The sequence below is a fragment of the Apium graveolens genome, chromosome 1 (assembly GCF_009905375.1).
Source record: "Apium graveolens cultivar Ventura chromosome 1, ASM990537v1, whole genome shotgun sequence".
Lineage (NCBI taxonomy): Eukaryota > Viridiplantae > Streptophyta > Magnoliopsida > Apiales > Apiaceae > Apium > Apium graveolens.
In genome coordinates, this window is record NC_133647.1 from 75,427,800 (window position 1) to 75,448,098 (window position 20,299).

Consider the following 20,299-nt stretch of genomic DNA (forward strand, 5'->3'; position numbering starts at 1 on the left):
GCTTTATTCAAAACGAAGATGAACCATGTGTTTTCAAGAAGGTTAGTTGGAGTCATGTGACATTACTAGTATTATATGTAGATGATATATAACATATATGGTATGACATACCTTCTCTACAGGCTGTTAAGACTTGGTTGATAGTTTCTCAATGAAAGACTTAGGTGATACAACCTATATATTCGGGATCAAGATCTATAAAGATAGATAGAGGAGATTAATCGACCTAGTCGGAGTACATACATTGATAAAGTATTGCATCAATTTAGGATGTAAGAGACAAAGAAATGATATGTTCCGATGTCTAATGGGATAATGATCTCAAAAGATAATTGCCCCCTAAATCATTAGATGATAAGGGTCGTTTGAGAAAGTTCCGTCAGCAATTGGATTTATAATATGTACAATGATATGTATTTATCCTAATGTTTCGTATTCTTTGAGCATGACGAGCAGATACTAGTCTAATCCAGGTGAGAGTCACTGGATAATTTTCAAGAATATTATTAAGTACTTAAAGAGGACTAAAGATTTATTTTTGGTGTGTGAAGAAGATAGGAAGCTAGTTGTAAAGGGTTACACTGATGCTAGTTTCTGAACCTAATTTTTGGACATAAAAGGATGATTATGTGTTTATGTCTGTTTTGTATTTTGTCTAAATATAAGTGATGTTACCAGGTATAGTTCACAGCAAGAACATTGGTGATTCTATAATGGAAGACGAATATATTGATACTTTCGAAAGAGCCAATGAGACTATTTAGGCACGTCCTTAAGCGATATCACCTTATTAATGAGATTAATGATCATGGAGATATAAATATAAAGTGCATAGTAATGATATTGCTGCAGACCCACTGACTAAGGTTTTGTCGCGGTAGAAGCACGATGGTCATACTAGTTTCACGAGTATTCGATACATGGGTGATTGGCTCTAGTGCAAGTGGGGGATTGTTAGTGTTTGTGCCCTAGAGACAACACTATGATATTTTAGTTTAAGACATTTGGATTGTTAATATTTATGTTCTATCGATTATTCCTTTTATAATTTATTAATTCTTAATATAATATGATATAATTTTTAGATTAACAAATGTCCTTGGAATATGATATGAATTCTATATCTCTAAGTACGTGACTTAGAAATGAGATTATGAGAATAGTATCAATATTCCTAAAGTTCCCTAGTCAAGTCTTATTATTAAGGGAAAATAATAATGCATTAAGACTGGTGTGTTTGTTGACTGATGATCACATCTCATTGATCACAGGTATAGTGATACTAAAGTCAAAAATACTAGTAGATGTAAATATACATGGTGCTGGACTGACCCAATATGAGATTCTATATTAATGTTGTGTCATAAGTAATTCTCATTGTGATAATGATGTAATGGTCCTTAGACTTGAAATTATTATATTTTTTATACGAGAATTAATGTATTTGATTACATTAAAAGTTACCTTTGACCGGGTAATGATAAAGGTGTATTTCGGGTATATTATGAATCCTATAAGAAATATGAATGATCTAGAAAATATCTAACCCTCCTAATTTTCGGAGTGATATTATTGGCCTCTTGTGTAATCTAGACTATGAAATGCGTGGCCACGCTCAAATGCTGATTTGATATGATAGTCTACTAATTGATCAAGGAAACCTGGCTTAAACATTGATGAGGATGACACATTAAATCCCTCTAGTTTAACAATGATGTATTACTAGATGCCGCTCATTGTTTACGATTTTAAATTAGATTTAAAATTCATTGCCAACGTAATAATAACCTATAGGGTCAAACACAAAAATGTTTGAAGGATTATTAAATTTAAATTGGATTTAAATTATATTAAAGTAATTCGAATTATTTATAATATTATATAAGTATGACTTAATTAATTAGATAAATAATGATATTCGAATTTACTAATATTAATTATCAAATTCAGTTGTTAAATAATTAAGTGTGACTTGAATATTATACAAATAGGAATTTTGAAGTAATAATAACTCGTAATTAGTTAAGAGTTATAATTCGTTTTTCAACTCTTTATATAATATCTCTTCTGGTTGATTTTTAAGATAAGACTTTTACTAAAACCCTAGCCACCAAGAGAGAAGATGGAGAGAGCAAAAATAAACGAGTTTGTGCTATTACACATCCAATCCTTTAGTTCAAGCATTCGTGTGGATACCGATAGAGCGCAGATCGCGAGAGCAGGATGCGTGGTGATTGAACAATCTTTGGATCTCCATTATTCAACTAATTTGTAAAACTTCTTAAGGTAAACAATCTGATCTAAGAATTAACTATCTATTTTTTGCATGGATCCTGCGGTGGCTTTCGAGAATTCTGGGTTTTCACGTTTTTAATTACTGTTTTCGTTGCGTTTATGTGCTTGAAACCCTTTAGTAAGTCCTAGTCGATTTACTTCGACTAAGGACCTCTATAAGACCATCTATTTGACTAGAGTCGAGGTCAAATTTCAGGTCGTAAGTCCTAGTCAATTAACTTCGACTAGGGACCTCTACAAAGACTGATTATTTGATCAGAGTTGAGTTCGATTTTCAGGTCTTGAGTTATAGTCGATTTATTTGGACTAGAGACCACTATAAAGGCCGTTTATTCGACCAGAAATGAGGTCAATTTTGAGGTCGTGAGTCCTATTCAATTTATTTGACTAGAGACCTCTACAAAGACCGTTTATTCAACTAGAATTGAGGTTGATTTTTAGGTCGGGGGTCCTAGTCGATTTATTTCAACTAGAGACCTCTACAAAGACCGTTTATTCGACCAGAATTGAGGTCAAATTCCAGGTCGTGAATCCTAGTCGATATACTTCGACTAAAGGCCTGCAAAAGGACTAAAAGTCGACCAGGATCTTAGTCAAAATCCAGGTCTTGAATTTTGGCCAAAATACTTCGACGAGGATGACCTGACTGGACCAAAAATTCAAACAGGATCCTAGTCGCGAATCCTGGTTGAAATACTGCGATTAGGATGGCAGCAGTGGACCTCAAATTCGACCAGGATCCTAGTCGAAATTCAAGTCGTGAATCATGGTCAAAAAATAACTAAAAATTAAGAAGAAATTAGAAAAATAGTAAAAAATTGTTCCTTGTGTCCGTAATAAGCCAGAAAAGTTAAAGATTCTCTAGTTATCTGCAATAGTAACTGGAACAATAAGAGTCACTATATCCGGGGACCTGAATAGGTCACGAACCTCAAATCTGTTCCGCTAAAAGGGACAAAGAACCCTCTCTCAAGAATTTTGTCATTTTTTGAAGAAAGTGTGATTCAAGTTGGGAAAACATAAGCAGCCCTGAGAAAGGAAAAATCATTGCAAATGTGTAGGTCACTCCACACTTTACGCAAAATATAATACCCTGCAAGGGCACAAAATAACTTTGTAATATATAATAGATGATGTCAAAGATTAATGGAGCTAACAATGTCATTAGCATCTCTGATCATAGTATAAAGCAAATCAAATGGACATCTGATCTGAGTAGAAGATTAATGAACAGTTATTTTCAGTAATCTGTTAATCTTGGGGTCAACCCTAAGTAAGTTGTATTGTTATCTTAATTTGTATTTTGTACTTGTAACACTTAAAGTCTGTAAAAATGCAAAGGAGCAGACTGGAGTCTTTTTCCTAAAACAGTATCAAGCCTAAGGATTCTATCTGGAAGAAGATCAAGAAGATCATGCCTCAGAAGAATTTTGAAGAAGCTTGGAGTTGAATAAATCTGTTTGGAGAAAAATATTCTAAGTCAAGATCTCTACAAGTCACAGATTTAATGTTATAGAGAAGTCATTTGAGAACTCCAGAAAGTACCGACGGATGAGCAATATCTACTCGATGGATGAGCAATATCTACTCGACAGATGAGCTATATATCTACTCGATGGATGAGCAAAATCTACTCGATTGATGGGCAATATATATTCGACGGATGAGCAATATCTACTCGACGGATGAGCCATATATCTACTCAACAGATGAGCAATATCCACCGGGAGTGGAGAAGTCAGGAAAGCTACTCGAGAACTAAAGAAGATATCGACAAGCCAATTTAAAGAACTGAAGATTGGAGATATCGACAAGTCATTCCTTCACTAGAGAACTCAGAGTTATCGATAAGTCAAGTGAAGATATGTGTAATAACCCCAATTTTGGAAATTTTTTGAAACACGGATGAATAGTAACTTTTGCTAATGATGCTGATTAAGGAAAATTATCAGAACACGCTATATAGGAGTACTGTTATGGAAATTCTAAGATCGTATTAGTACTCCATAAAGTAAATAAGTGTATGTAAAGATCGTCAGAATCCAAATTCGAACACTTTGATTTTTCCCGAAAATCCACCAGATACCGAAAGAATTGAGTATAAGGTAACATGATTAAAATGATTTAAATTCAAGGATTATAAAAGAGGATCATAAAAAGAATATAAAATATTGAGAAAGGTTTAGGGGAACCCAAGTAATAAGATCCCGAATATGATCCCTCAAATGACGAACAAGAACGAAAGTTAAGCGAACCGTAAAACAAATAAGCGGCCAAGAGACAAGCTTGTACAAGAAGCCAAGGATTGTGACATCATCAAACCACAAGGAAGAGACATGTAGCAAATGGATGACATAGGCATGGTGACATAAGCATGACAAATGGAGGGATTGGTTGGTTGATTTTAAGCCATTCATTTTTTACCATGGTAAAAGGATAATTAACAAAACAAAACAAAGCAACCAAGCCAAAACAAATCAAAAACACAAAATACAAGTTGACTTTCATTTCCTTCAAAAAGCTCTCGGCCAAAACCAGAGCAGCAACTTCAAACTACCATATCTCCTTCAATACTCACTCAAATAATATGTTCTATAGCTCTTTGGAAAGGTATTGAGATGGCCTACAACTCTTGTTCACAAGTCGCGTCCAAATAAGCATGGTAAGACCCTAGTTTTGACAGTTATTTCAATATGACTTTTAGAAACTTCAAAACCTAACTTTGTGTTCTTGATTTCTTTGGAAAGATCAAGCTTGTAGGAGGCTCCCTAAGACTTCCTAGCTACTATAATCACTCCAAGGAAGGTATAAAACCTCCAAACCCTAACTTTACTTTGAGTATTATGATGGTTTTGATGGTTATAGTAAATGAGAAGCATGATGCTTGTGTGTTTAGAGTTTGGATTGGATTTGTAGTGATTTGGATGTTGAAATCTTGTTTATAGTTAATGAAACTTAAGTATAGCTAGTAGTTCATGTGTGGGGTTGTATAAATTGGAAAATCTTGAGGTTTGGGGACTGATGTAGTAAGGTTTGGATGAGGGTTGGTTGTATTGTTGGTTGTGAGTTGAATGGTGGTTGTTTGGAGTGGTTTAAAAATTGGAAATCGCGTAAACATAAACGTCATAATGCCCAATTTTCCTTAACTGTTCTGTTCTTACCTTTAGGACCCGTGAACTCACTGAAAGATTCTAACCTTTTCTATGTTTAGATAGTTCATGTTACGAGCTTCGTTTTGATATGTGGTTCGCTTGAATCTGATGTACGGTTTAGGAGAAACGACCGTTTTATGTAACGGCGTTTCGCGAACGAACCATTACCCCTCGCCTTACTTTGAAACCTTGGTTAAGGACTTTAATTGACTAATTGGGGTATGAAACAATTATGTTAAGTGGATTAGGCAGTTGGTAAGGTACTCGCGAAAGAATCGCCTTAAAACTCTTAATGGTTAATTTATTAAAAATGGTGGAGCCGAGGGTACTCGAGCGACTTAAGTGAATCGTTAAGCGCGAAAGCGAACGTTAGGGGTCTAATTGGTTAAAGTCTAGTTTCTTAAGTGACCGGGGATTAATTCCGGCTTATGTTGTTGTTCATAGGTTACCGGACCCACTCTAATCTTAAGTCTACCCCGGAGCACTCAGACAAGTTTTCTACCCGTTATACTGTTGTTGTGATGTATATATGTATATGCATTATCTTGTGATAAGTGCATAATTGTTATTAGCAAATCTTGCGATATATTGGAGCATGTGATATGATATTTATATGCATGCTTATTTCGTAATCTTGATATCTAATTGTTGATTCAATGCTTATAAGTTGCATAATACCTATGCTAGAGATAAGCAGTAGTTGCGTATACCCTTAGTATAGGGGACCCAAAGGTGAACATATTGCTAAACCGGTAGTCGATCTTCCCAAGTATAATATATATATATATAGATATAGTTTTCAAAACTATTAATCGAATAAGGTTTATTGGATAACTTTATTTTAATTAATGAATATTAGTTTAAATATTCATTCGAGGACCTATGACTCCGTTTATTTTATTTAATGAATATTATTTTGAATATTCATTCGAGGACTTATGACTCCGTTTATTTTATTTAATAAATATTATTTTGAATATTCATTCGAGGACTTATGACTCCGCTTATTTATTAAATAATATTCTTTATTTTATTAAAGAATAATGTTTCGATAATCAAACTCATTTTCGATTATTCAAATAAAGATCGTACTTTCGTATAAGTATATCTTTGGTTATTTATTATTCATTTCAAGTATGAGTTTTAAAACTTTTACTTCAATTATTTTTATAAGAATTATCCTTATGGGAATATTATTTAAATAATAATATTCAGATATTTTCTAATATATCGGGACTGATTTATTTCATTAAATCAACATTACTCCAAACATTCTTAAAAATGTTTTCGAGTCTTCAAAATGATTTTAAAAGTTAGAGCGGATCCCAAAAACTCGTTTCCAGATTTAAGATCTTCCTTTCGAAGGAGACTTGAATATTCGCTCAAAAATCTTAGGGATCCGGCTCTGTGGTGTATTTTATATTCAGAACGAGGTTGATGTTTTGAGAAAACAATTTGATTACTTGCCCAATGTTCGGGAAGTAAGTCCATCTAATTGAGTCGGCATAAGTGACAGGCCGGGGTACGGTCTATGAAGGTGTAAGAGGCTGGGTGACCGTCCATCCACGCGTGAGTGGCCGGGTAACGGTCTAGCGCGAGGTCCTAATGCGGCCTGGGTGATGACCGGCGAGGAATTTATCCATCTACAGTAGAAAAGGTTACTTATTGGTATCTTTTCCTGATCAGCAAGATATCGGGTTTATGCCAAAATTCTTTTCTTTCCAAAATTCATTGGATATTGCAACTCTGTTCATACTTTACATACAGAGGTTTTCAGGAATTGTATGAGAGATATATATGGATATATATATATATATATATATATATAAATCGGGACTTAATGAAGTATCTCGTAACTTCATTTCATTCAATAATATTTCAAAGATTGAATCTATTCAAGTCTTATCTTATATTCTCATCTATATGATGAACTTTTGAAACTAATTATAACTTGAACGGTGGTAGTTCAAGTAGTATTCAGAAAAGATATAAGTATATTGGAGTATCTTGTAACTTCATCTTTTCAACTTATATCTGGTTAATGATTATCTTATGCATGACAAAGATTTTCACAAAAACGTTGAGACAAGGTTAGATATATGAGATCACCTTGCAACGATATTTTTATACAGTTATAAACTGGAACTCTGTGTACATTATACATGTCAGAGGATTTCAAAGATTTTGAGTAGTATATATGTATATATATACTAAATATTTTGCGACTTGTCGCGTTAAGATATCAACTTGGTTCATTTCTTCTTGACCAAGACTTTCATGAGTACTATGAGAATGCTCATATATTGTTAATTATTATACATATTATTTCGGTGGGCTTGTTGCTCACCCTTGCTTTCTTCTTTCATCACACAATAACAGATAGACATGATGAACAGGACCAAGCTCCCAATTCGTAAGCGGATAGGAAACGTTCTGCAGTTTCCTGTAGGCGTTGATGCCGTTGTAGCTGAGGTAGGAACTACCAGTAGGCTAGGCTTTCAACTTTTGTTGTGCCAGACTTATGTATATTTATGAATTGTAATAATGGCAAAGAATATGTTAATTTATTCAGAAACCCTTTTAAGGTGTAATGGTTTATAATTATGGAATAAAATGACTTGTGTTATTTTTGGATATTCATCTCTGAGACTATAACTTGTGGTGTGTGTATATTGTGGGGTCACAGTATGCAGTAGATGATTGTTTATTAAGAATTAGGTGTTATTAAGGGAAATGGAACTCGTGACAACCCGGATCCCCGACCCCGGATTTGGGGGTGTTACAGAAATGGTATCAGAGCGAAGCGTTATAAACCTCAGAGATGATGTGGCATTAAGATAATAAGCTCACTAAGATAATAAGAACTTTTGCCAAGTTCATAGTCGGGCTACCTAACGTAGTACTGACAGTTAAAACCCTTATGGGAACCCTTATAAATATCGTGATAGAAGCGTAGTTCGTTATCGTATATGGTAGCGGAACTCCGAACCCTGAGGTTGAGGAGCAACAGCGCTATGATGTTTTATTACTTAATGGAGATCAAATCGTGGATTCGATAGAGCGTCCTAACACGGGACCGGATGATGTTCATATTGAGAATGTAGCGGTTAAAGATGTTTTCCTAGAAGGGATTATTGCTGAGAAGGATTCCGTGGAGGATCCTGACAAGAATGAATAAAGGACCACTGAGGAATTGATGACCATGGTCAGGGCGACTACCAGAGGTAGGATTGGTCGGTCACTACCGGAGGTTCGTTCAAGTTTGTAAAGATAGTAGCCCCTTTAACGCGGCTTACTCGTAAGACTGAGAAGTTCGAATGGACAAAAAAATACGAGATCAGCTTTTAAGAACTGAACCAAAGATTGGTGACGATCCCTATGATGGAATTGTCGGATGGAAAAGGAGATTTTGTGATGTGTAGTGACGCTTCGCATAAGGAATTAGGGTGCTTCTTATACAGCACAACAAGGTAATCGCGTACGCGTCAAGACAATTAAGGGAATATAAAATTCGATATCCCCACCCATGAGCTTGGGCTCGTGGCAATAATTTTTCCCTAAAGATTGGAGGCACTACTTGTATGGAGAGAAGTGCAAGATTTACACAAACCATAGGAGCTATAGTACATTTTTACGTAGAAAGAGCTCAACATACGCCAGAGGAGGCGGTTAGAGCTAATCAAGAATTATGATTGGGAGATTCTTTATCATTCGGGGAAAGCCAATGTGTTGGCTGATGCCCTTAGTAAAAAGAAGAGACTCAAGATGATAATGACTTTGGGAAAGTTTATAAGAGATTTTGAGAAAATGGAAATAGAAGTGAAGGTAACCGGAGCCGGTACCGAAAAGTTGTTTGAGATTGCAATACAGCCCGAATTATTGGAGAAGATCATATTGCGCCAAGAAAAAAAAAGTGATGAATAGAGGCAGAGAACCAATGACCGGAGAAGAGATTAATACCTAGAAAGATGATGAGGGAATAATGAGGTATCCCTATAGAATTTAGGTTCCAAATGTTCAAGAGCTTAAAGATGAGATCTTAGATGAAAGCTAGTTTGAGGAATAAGATTTAGAGCAAACCCTGAACGTGATAGTCAGGGAGGTCGCCATCAAGATAGAAGGAACCCATAACATAATGAAGTGGAAAATGAGGATTTAAAATATGTAGGATGACCCCGATTATGGGCAGGAGGAGGGAATGTTAAGACTAAGGAAACGGAAGTCGAGTAAGGAAAGGAGACCCGAGACGGTACTCCTATACGATAATTTATGAACCTTTTTAGACAGAACTTAGACTATTATCCCCAACCACCACCCTGAGGAAACAATGCGGTGAGAAATTCTTTCAGGACCTTTAAGTCGCTAAGCTCTCAGAGTTCCAAGGAACAAACTGACCCAGTCGAGGCAAGAGCCTGGCTAAAGGAAATATAGGAATTATTTGAGATTCTAAATGATTGACGAATCACAAAAGACTGTTTTTGTCACTTACCCTCCTAAGAGAGAGGCCACCCGCTGGTGAAAGGCCAAGGAAGGCACGGAGCAAGAGATTATAATAAACTGATTTAAGTTCAGGCAATTGTTTTCAGGAAAGTACTTCCCAAGGTTATGGAGATAGTGTAAAAGCTTTAGAGCCAGAACAAAGGCAGACGAGTATGATGAATTATGAATCTAAGTTGTAAAAGTTGTCAAGATTCATTCTGAGGACACAAATCCAGAATGACGGGATGTTTGAAATCAATGCTTATGTTGTGTTGGTTCATGAAATAATGATAAGAGAAAGGAAAATAAAAAGAAACTGAAGTGGAAAGGAATATAAAGGCAATAGAGTTTGAGGAATGATAAGAGAGTTGGGTATGAGGAAACCCTAAAGACTCGTAGCAATAGAAATAGAAAAGTATGTAATCATCAGGATGAGGGTGATTCACCATGAGTTAAAATTGATGGTTGAAGGCATAAGAGATACATATATTTTATCCCCTATAAGTTGGGAGGATTTGAGGAAACCTTGAGATAGTTTGAAGGATAAAAAATGAGACGCGGATAGACTGAGGAGAAAAGGAAGTAAGAAATTAGGAAAATTGGATGAAGGAAGTGACCATCAAGAATGTGAAGTGTAAGACCGGTGGCTTGATACCCAGAAAGGGAGACGCCAGGTATGAAAGATATCCCAACATTGAGATGACTGTTGAGATAAACAACAAAAGTAAATAAGCAATTATTAAGAAGAAGTTCACGTTGAACACGACCAATATCTTCCAGAACATCCCTGTTGTCATTACCAAATTAGGCAAGCAAAGCGAAAAAAAAACATTGTTATCTTTTGGAGGCCATATGGATTAGCCTCAGTTTAAATAAGGATGCTATTGTGAAATTAAGTATAGACTATCGAAGTGAGAATGATTGAATAAGGTAATCTATCAAGTATATATGACTTGATTTATCCATGGAAGAGTGTAAGTATCTTGTAAAGGTGGAATTAAGGATAAAACCCCGATTACTTGAAATGAATCCTAGGGGAATGCATAAAGGTTGGAATTTCACCCTTAATAGGGAAAGCATGAGTTTTGACAGTAGGAATTGGAAAGGATTAAGGTAACAACAACCTTTAAGGATCAGTGGAGAATTTTTTCAGAAGTATATAGATAATGATTCTGGTATTAGTAAATGGTATCTTGATATGCCCTGTGCCTAGGGTGTACATGATGAAGGATTTAAGGATAACCTTAGAGGTCTTACAAGGAGAAAAGGTAATATTCAAAGTTCTCAAGAATAGAAATTTTGATAAAGGAAATATGACGTAATTATAATAATGCCAGGTGGGGCACGTGTTGAACCATAAGAAAGTATAGATCGACCCAATGAGGGTCGAGATTGGTGAAAACAAGAAGGACCCAAGATAAGAGACGTCGTAAGTATGATCGAGAGTCAGTCGTGGCAATGTTCACATCTAAAGACTAAGGCAATGACTTATGGAAAAAAAATGGTGATTTTTTTTCTTCTCACCAGGACTTAAGAAAAGCATTTTCACATAAGCAGTGATTGAAATGAGGTAGAAAATTTATTTGGAGGTGGTTAAAAAAATGACATTGATTGTAAGGAAATTTTACTATCAGGAAAGGTCAAAGAGGTGGCCGACACTTTAAGTGTAAGAGGACAATTATAAGCACACGTGCCATAGGAATACAGTGACGATGGTTAAAGCCGTGAAGGTTGTATTATGGTTTGAAAGATTGATATTTCTTCTGATGATTGTACGATACTCAACCGTAATATTAGTTTGGTAAAGATTTATTTCATGTTAGCACTGTGAGCGGGCTATCTATTTTAGAAGGTCCTATCTTGAGATAAGCCAGGACCATGTTACGAGAGGACTAAATGAACCTTTGAGCTTCATGTCTACTAATAAAGACATATGGTTAATAATGGTATTAACCTGCTATCGTTGCTTTCATTGAAACTCTTCTGAAATTTTATCTGCTTCATGTCATATGTGCGTCAAGTTCAGGAGTGTTCTTCATGAATCATGAGCAATGATCATGTTACCTCCTTAGAAGAATTCGATACGATAGGTATGGACTCCGTATGGTTAGCTATTAAGATTCCAAGGAAAACGAATGACTACCGTAGGTCCGTGGTGGACTATAGTAATGCATCAATGATTCTTTGAACAATGAGCCGATTACAACCGCGAGAGTTGTATGGTAATGAATGTTGAGATTAAGTATCACTAATCGGGTCGTGGTGATGTATAAGTTATCATTGATAGACTAATTAAGTCGATTATCTACCTATTGAATATTTATTTCTTCTTAGCAATAGAGAGTCGTATTACTATACGAGGAAGGGTGCGGTGCAAGCATAAAATTCTAGTAACGAGGATGTCTAGAATGAAATCCCAGATTCAATTTTCGCTGTCGAGGGAGTTTTAACGGTGATTGTTTATAAGCTCGAGCAAGAGCATGGGTCCATAGAATGATGGACGGAATAGTAAATATTCAGACACGTGAAATACGATGCTATAATACTTGATGTTGATATATATACATATATGTTTTGTTCTCCTATGACAAACCTCTATAGTTCAGAGGTAGATTCCAAGCCAGATATTTTGTGGCAGTATATTTTATATATATACAATTCTCTTCAATTCGTTCTTTTCTCTCCTTTTCATTTCATATAAGCTGAGAAGAACAACCCTTCCAGAAGGGGAGGTATTGCCGAATGACTATCGATCTGTGTGATAGAAGCCTAGTAGGATACCATCTATTGTTTAATTGTTTGTCAAGTACTAAAGGCTGGCCACCTTCTATACTAACTATGCAATGTAACAAGTGTTCATGATCATAGTGATCTCTCAATAAATTCTTTTACTTCTATATGAAGGACCAAGCTTTTGAAGATGGAGGCAGCTAGAGATGAAGTGTACCAAGTATGGTGGTATTCCGATTCTAACGCGTTCGTGATACTAAGGTTGACGTGATTATTAAAAGGTTATAGAACGCTAATGAGGAAAAGTGTAATCAGTATAAAATTTGGTACGAAAGGTAGTAACGATTATGAACTGGAAAATAGTGGGTATTGAGAAGCAAAAGCTGTAGATCTAGATTAGATAATGAGAGTCTGTACAATAGACTTGAAAGAAATTTGGAATGATCACTTAACGCGGATTGAGTTTTCTTACGATAATCGATCGTATGTCAGTATTGAGGTATCGCCTTATGAGATCCTTGAGGGAAGACAATGTCGATCTCCCTTATGTTAGGATGAAGTTATAGAGTGCAAGATGCTCGGACCCGAAGTGGTCCAATGGACCAAAGACATGGTGGATCTAATCAGAAGATGGATGACAACAACCCCGGGATGGATAAAAAAGGTATGCTAATTTGACACGAAAGGACAAAGAATAGGAAGTAGGGGACCTAGTGTTGTTACAGGTATTCCCTGGGAAAGGATGGATGAGGTTCCAAAAGAAAGGAAAGCTAAGCCTACGAATTGTTGGACCCTTTGAGGTATAAAGACGTATTGGGAAGTTAGCATATGAGCTATCCCTACCCCCGAACATGTAGTAAGTTCATAACGTGTTCCACGTATCAATGTTAAGGAAGTATAATTCGGATGTCAGACAAATAGGGGCATATGCATGCATAGGCATGCAACCAGACGTAACCTATATGGAGCAACCAGAAAGGGTTGTAGATCAAAAAGGAACAAGTGCTTAGGAGAAGGGTTATCAAACTAGGCAGAATTTGGTGGTAGAACCACAATGTGGGAAAATTTACTTGAGACTTAGAAAGTGCAATTCTAAGAGAGCATCCCTATTCATTTTCTACCTGATTCCGGGACGGAATCCTTTTAAGGAGGGGAGACTGTAATAACCCCAATTTTGGAAATTTTTTGAAACACGGATGAATAGTAACTTTTGCTGATAATGCTGATTAAGGAAAATTATCAGAACACGCTATATAGGAGTACTGTTATGGAAATTCTAAGATCGTATTAGTACTCCGTAAAGTAAATAAGTGTTTGTAAAGATCGTCAAAATCCAAATTCGAACACTTTGATTTTTCACGAAAATCCACCAGATACCGAAAGAATTGAGTATAAGGTAACATGATTAAAAGGATTTAAATTCAAGGATTATAAGAGAGGATCATAAAAGGAATACAAAATATTGAGAAAGGTTTAGGGGAACCCAAGTAATAAGATCCCGGATATGATCCCTCAAACGACGAACGAGAACGAAAGTTAAGCGAACCGTAAAATAAATAAGCGACCAAGAGACAAGCTTGTACAAGAAGCCAAGGATTGTGACATCATCAAACCAGAAGGAAGAGACATGTGGCAAATGGATGACATAGGCATGGTGACATAAGCATGACAAATGGAGGGATTGGTTGGTTGATTTTAAGCCATTCATTTTTTACCATGGTAAAAGGATAATTAACAAAACAAAACAAAGCAACCAAGCCAAAACAAATCAAAAACACAAAATACAAGTTGACTTTCATTTCCTTGAAAAAGCTCTCGGCCAAAACCAGAGCAGCAACTTCAAACTACCATATCTCCTTCAATACTCACTCAAATAGTATGTTCTATAGCTCTTTGGAAAGGTATTGAGATGGCCTACAACTCTTGTTCACAAGTCTCATCAAAATAAGCATGGTAAGACCCTCGTTTTGACAGTTCTTTCAATCTGACTTTTAGAAACATCAAAACCTAACTTTGTGTTCTTGATTTCTTTGGAAACATCAAGCTTGTAGGAGGCTCCCTAAGACTTCCTAGCTCCTCTAATCACTCCAAGGAAGGTATAACACCTCCAAACCCTAACTTTACTTTGAGTATTATGATGGTTTTGATGGTTATAGTAAATGAGAAGCATGATGCTTGTGTGTTTAGAGTTTGGATTGGATTTGTAGTGATTTGGATGTTGAAATCTTATTTATAGTTAATGAAACTTAAGTATAGCTAGTAGTTCATGTGTGGGGTTGTATAAATTGGAAAATCTTGAGGTTTGGGGACTGATGTAGTAAGGTTTGGATGAGGGTTGGTTGTATTGTTGGTTGTGAGTTGAATGGTGGTTGTTTGGAGTGGTTTAAAAATTGGAAATCGCGTAAACATAAACGTCATAATGCCCGATTTTCCTTAACCGTTCTGTTCTTAACTTTAGGACCCGTGAACTCACTGAAAGATTCTAACCTTTGCCATGTTTAGATAGTTCATGTTACGAGATTCGTTTTGATATGTGGTTCGCTTGAATCCGATGTGGTTCGTTTTATGTAACGGCGTTTCGCGAACGAACCATTACCCCTCGCCTTACTTTGAAACCTTGGTTAAGGACTTTAAATGACTAATTGGGGTATGAAACAATTATGTTAAGTGGATTAGGCAGTTGGTAAGGTACTCGCGAAAGAATTGCCTTAAAACTCTTAATGGTTAATTTATTAAAAATGGTGGAGCCGAGGGTACTCGAGCGACTTAAGTGAATTGTTAAGCGCGAAAGCGAACATTAAGGGTCTAATTGGTTAAAGTCTAGTTTCTTAAGTGACCGGGGATTAATTCCGGCTTATGTTGTTGTTCATAGGTTACCGGACCCACTCTAAGCTTAAGTCTATCCCGGAGCACTCAGGCAAGTTTTCTACCCGTTATACTGTTGTTGTGATGTATATATGTATATGCATTATCTTGTGATAAGTGCATGATTGTTATTAGCAAATCTTGCGATATATTGGAGCATGTGATATGATATTTATATGCATGCTTGTTTCGTAATCTTGATATCTAATTGTTGATTCAATGCTTATAAGTTGCATAATATCTATGCTAGAGATAAGCAGTAGTTGCGTATACCCTTTGTATAGGTGACCCAAAGGTGAACATATTGCTAAACCGGGAGTCGATGTTCCCGAGTATAATATATATATATATATATAGATATAGTTTTCAAAACTATTAATCGAATAAGGTTTATTCAATAACTTTATTTTAATTAATGAATATTAGTTTGAATATTCATTCGAGGACCTATGACTCCGTTTATTTTATTTAATGAATATTATTTTGAATATTCATTCGAGGACTTATGACTCCGTTTATTTTATTTAATAAATATTATTTTGAATATTCATTCGAGGACTTATGACTCCGCTTATTTATTAAATAATATTCTTTATTTTATTAAAGAATAATGTTTCGATAATCAAACTCATTTTCGATTATTCAAATAAAGATCGTACTTTCCTATAAGTATATCTTTGGTTATTTATTATTCATTTCAAGTATGAGTTTTAAAACTTTTACTTCAATTATTTTTATAAGGATTATCCTTATGGGAATATTATTTAAATAATAATATTAAGATATTTTTTAATATATCGGGACTGATTTATTTCATTAAATCAGCATTACTCCAAACATTCTTGAAAATGTTTTCGAGTCTTCAAAATGATTTTAAAAGTTAGAGATCCCAAAAACTCGTTTCCAGATTTAAGATCTTCCTTTTGAAGGAGACTTGAATATTCGCTCAAAAATCTTAGGGATCCAGCTCTGTGGTGTATTTTATATTCACAACGAGGTTGATGTTTTGAGAAAACAATTTGATTACTTGCCCAATGTTCGGGAAGTAAGTCCATCTAATTGAGTCGGCATAAGTGACAGGCCGGGGTATGGTCTATGAAGGTGTAAGAGGCTGGGTGACCGTCCATCCACGCGTGAGTGGCCGGGTAACGGTCTAGCGCGAGGTCCTAATGCGGCCTGGGTGATGACCGGCGAGAAATTCATCCATCTATAGTAGAAAAGGTTACTTATTGGTATCTTTGCCTGATCAGCAAGATATCGGGTTTATGCCAAAATTCTTTTCTTTCCAAAATTCATTGGATATTGCAACTCTGTTCATACTTTACATACAGAGGTTTTCAGAAATTGTATGAGAGAGATATATATATATATATATGGATATATATATATATATCAGGACTTAATGAAGTATCTCGTAACTTCATTTCATTCAATAATATTTCAAAGATTGAATTTATTCAAGTCTTATCTTGTATTCTCATCTATGTGATGAACTTTTGAAACTAATTATAACTTGAACGGTGGTAGTTCAAGTAGTATTCGGAAAAGATATAAGTATATTGGAGTATCTTGTAACTTCGTCTTTTCAACTTATATCTGGTTAATGATTATCTTATGCATGACAAAGATTTTCACAAAAACGTTGAGACAAGGTTAGATATATGAGATCACCTTGCAATGATATTTTTATACAGTTATAAACTGGAACTCTGTGTACATTATACATGTCTGGTAATTCAAAGATTTTGAGTAGTATATATGTATATATATACTAAATATTTTGCGACTTGTCGCGTTAAGATATCAACTTAGTTCATTTCTTCTTGACCAAGACTTTCATGAGTACTATAAGAATGCTCATATATTGTTAATTATTATACATATTATTTTGGTGGGCTTGTTGCTCACCCTTGCTTTCTTCTTTCATCACACAATAACAGATAGACATGATGAACAGGACCAAGCTCCCAATTCGTGAGCGGATAGGAAACGTTCCGCAGTTTCCTGTAGGCATTGATGCCGTTGTAGTTGAGGTAGGAACTACCAGTAGGCTAGGCTTTCAACTTTTGTTGTGCCAGACTTATGTATATTTATGAATTGTAATAATGGCAAAGAATATGTAAATTTATTCAGAAACCCTTTTAAGGTGTAATGGTTTATAATTATGGAATAAAATGACTTGTGTTATTTTTCGATATTCATCTCTGAGACTATAACTTGTGGTGTGTGTATATTGTGGGGTCACAGTACGCAGTAGATGATTGTTTGTTAAGAATTAGGTGTTATTAAGGGAAATGGAACTCGTGACAACCCGGATCCCCGACCCCGGATTTGGGGGTGTTACAATATGAAGACTAGAGATCTCGACAAGCTGAAGACCTCTACAAGTCAAACTCAATATGGAGTACTAAAGATCTCGATAAGCCTATGTACTTATCAAGATGTCAAGTGTTCTATTAATTCAAACTGGAGATCTCGAAGTACAGTCTCAAAGTACAGAATTACAGATCAGTTCAATATCTAAGATAAACAATCAAAAAACAATCCAACAGCTGGATTGACAGGTCTACAAAAAGCAGCTTGAAGAGTGTGCAAGATCAATGGCAAAGATTAACTGACAGAGGAAGATTAATGTAAACACGGGATTCCAAAGATATGTGTTAGGGCGAAAACACGCGCTAATATTCACGCAAGTATACTAAAGATATAAATCAGATTCATGCCTACAAAGACTGGTTTAGGTTAAGTTCAATTTATGCACCTATGCAACAATGTATGGTTATCGCTCAATGCTAAGACAAATAACAAATTGGGTTTTTATTAAACTAAGAGATTATACTAAATAACATTAACTAAGAGAATTGAGATTGAATTACTATATATGATAAACATGGGATTCTAACATCATTAAATACTTCATTCAATAGCCTTTATGTTCTTAACCTTAGCATGTGATGGTGATGACACTAATCAGATAACACGAAACTGATAAACGCCAACTTTTGTTGCACGAGTACCATTCTACCAGACATCCACAAAAGAGATAGAAACTGAATATGCACCAATTATATTGAGACCCTATATGTCTATAGAATTTGACAACATAACGGTTTAAGCATAAGTTATCTATCTTGATTATATAGGGCAAGTAAAATGGTTAGAGTTACCTACGAATCATGCATAGACATACATGAACCTATGCTAGCATGGCAAGTTCTAAACCTCTATATTCACTGTCGCTTCAATAGAGATTAACACGCTATCTTATATGTTAGCTACGCACATAAGACGAATAAGCACAACCAATACTAGGATATCAATCAATCACCACACACCAGAATATCAAAACAAATTAATTATTGAAATCCATAAGTAAATCCGCTAGAATCCCATGATAACGATTAGCCCATAATCGAACTCATCATCACCATGGGTTCCAATGAAAGAATTGTATAAAACAAGGTCTTAATAAACTGAATAATAATCAAAGTACAAATAAACGAGATCTAGGTTCAACAAGAACGAAAACGAGCATCAAAAGTTACAACTAATTCAAAGAATCACAAGTTGAAAACAAGATCTTCAACTTCAGATTCTGGAACTTGAGACTTTTCAGGCTCTTCGTCTTGCTGAATTTGGGGGCTTGCAACCTTTCCAGACCTTAAGGTGATGGCGTTCACCTGTTCATCAACTTCCCTCTTTCCTGGATTGGCTTCTATATCACTAGGAAGCATTCCTGGTGGCCGATTCAATAAGGCATTAACAATTTGCCCTATTTGGTTCTCCAGAGTCTTAATAGAAATAGCCTGGTTTTGGCATATAAGAGCCTGATTTTTGCACATAAGCCTCAACTCCTCTAATTCAGATTTTTCATTCAAAGATAGAACTGCATCATGATTTTGTTGTTGAATTTGGAGTAGTTGTTTTAGTGCAATTTTTTACTGAAAACCAGGAGGTTTGAATAGCTTATTTCCAATCTGCTGGAATGGCTGTTGCATCACATTCTGATTGTTGCTCCAGCTGAAGTTAGGATGATTTCAGTTGTCAGGATGATAAGTGTCTGGAACTGGTTATTGCGATCTCTGAAAGTTGCTCACAAACTGAGCTGAGTCACTAGATATAGTGCATTGCTCCATCGCATGCGGACCTGCACACAACTCACAAACACTGGTTATCTACTTAACACCATAGTTAGCCAGAGAATCGATCTTCATAGACAACGCCTTCAGTTGAGCAGTGATAGCCGTATCTGTATCCACTTCAAGAACTCCTACGACCTTGCCCTGTGGCAATCTCTGGGCTGGATACTGATATTCATTAGCAGCCATTAGTTCAATTATATCATAAGCTTCCTCAAAGCTCTTTGCCCATAATGCTCCACCTGCTGCTACATCGAGCATTGGTCTGGACTGTGCTCCCAACCCATTATAAAAATAATTGATGATCATCCAATCAGGAATTTCATGATGAGGACACTTCCTAAGCATCTCCTTGTAGCGCTCCCAAGCTTCATATAAAGATTCTCCTGATTGCTGCACAAAATGAGTAAGAGCATTCCTGATTGCAGCTGTCTTCACCATAGGGAAGAATTTAGTAAGAAACTTCTGAGCAAAATCTTCCCAAGTAGTAATCGAACCAGCTGGTAGAGAGTGTAACCAGCTCTTAGCCTTGTCCCTTAGAGAGAATGTGAACAGTCTCAGCTTCACAGCATCTTCAAAAACACCGTTGAACTTGAAGGTGTCGCATATCTCAATGAAATCCCTAATGTGCATATTGGG

At 35.7% G+C, this 20,299-nt stretch overlaps 1 non-coding gene across 1 annotated transcript; it reads left to right on the top strand.

Moving 5' to 3' along the window:
- Positions 1–19,979: 19,979 nt before the first annotated feature.
- On the top strand, positions 19,980–20,086 carry LOC141680411 (small nucleolar RNA R71). The gene has a single exon (XR_012558327.1). It is a non-coding gene; the product is annotated as a small nucleolar RNA R71 (small nucleolar RNA).
- The last annotated feature ends 213 nt before the right edge of the window (positions 20,087–20,299 follow it).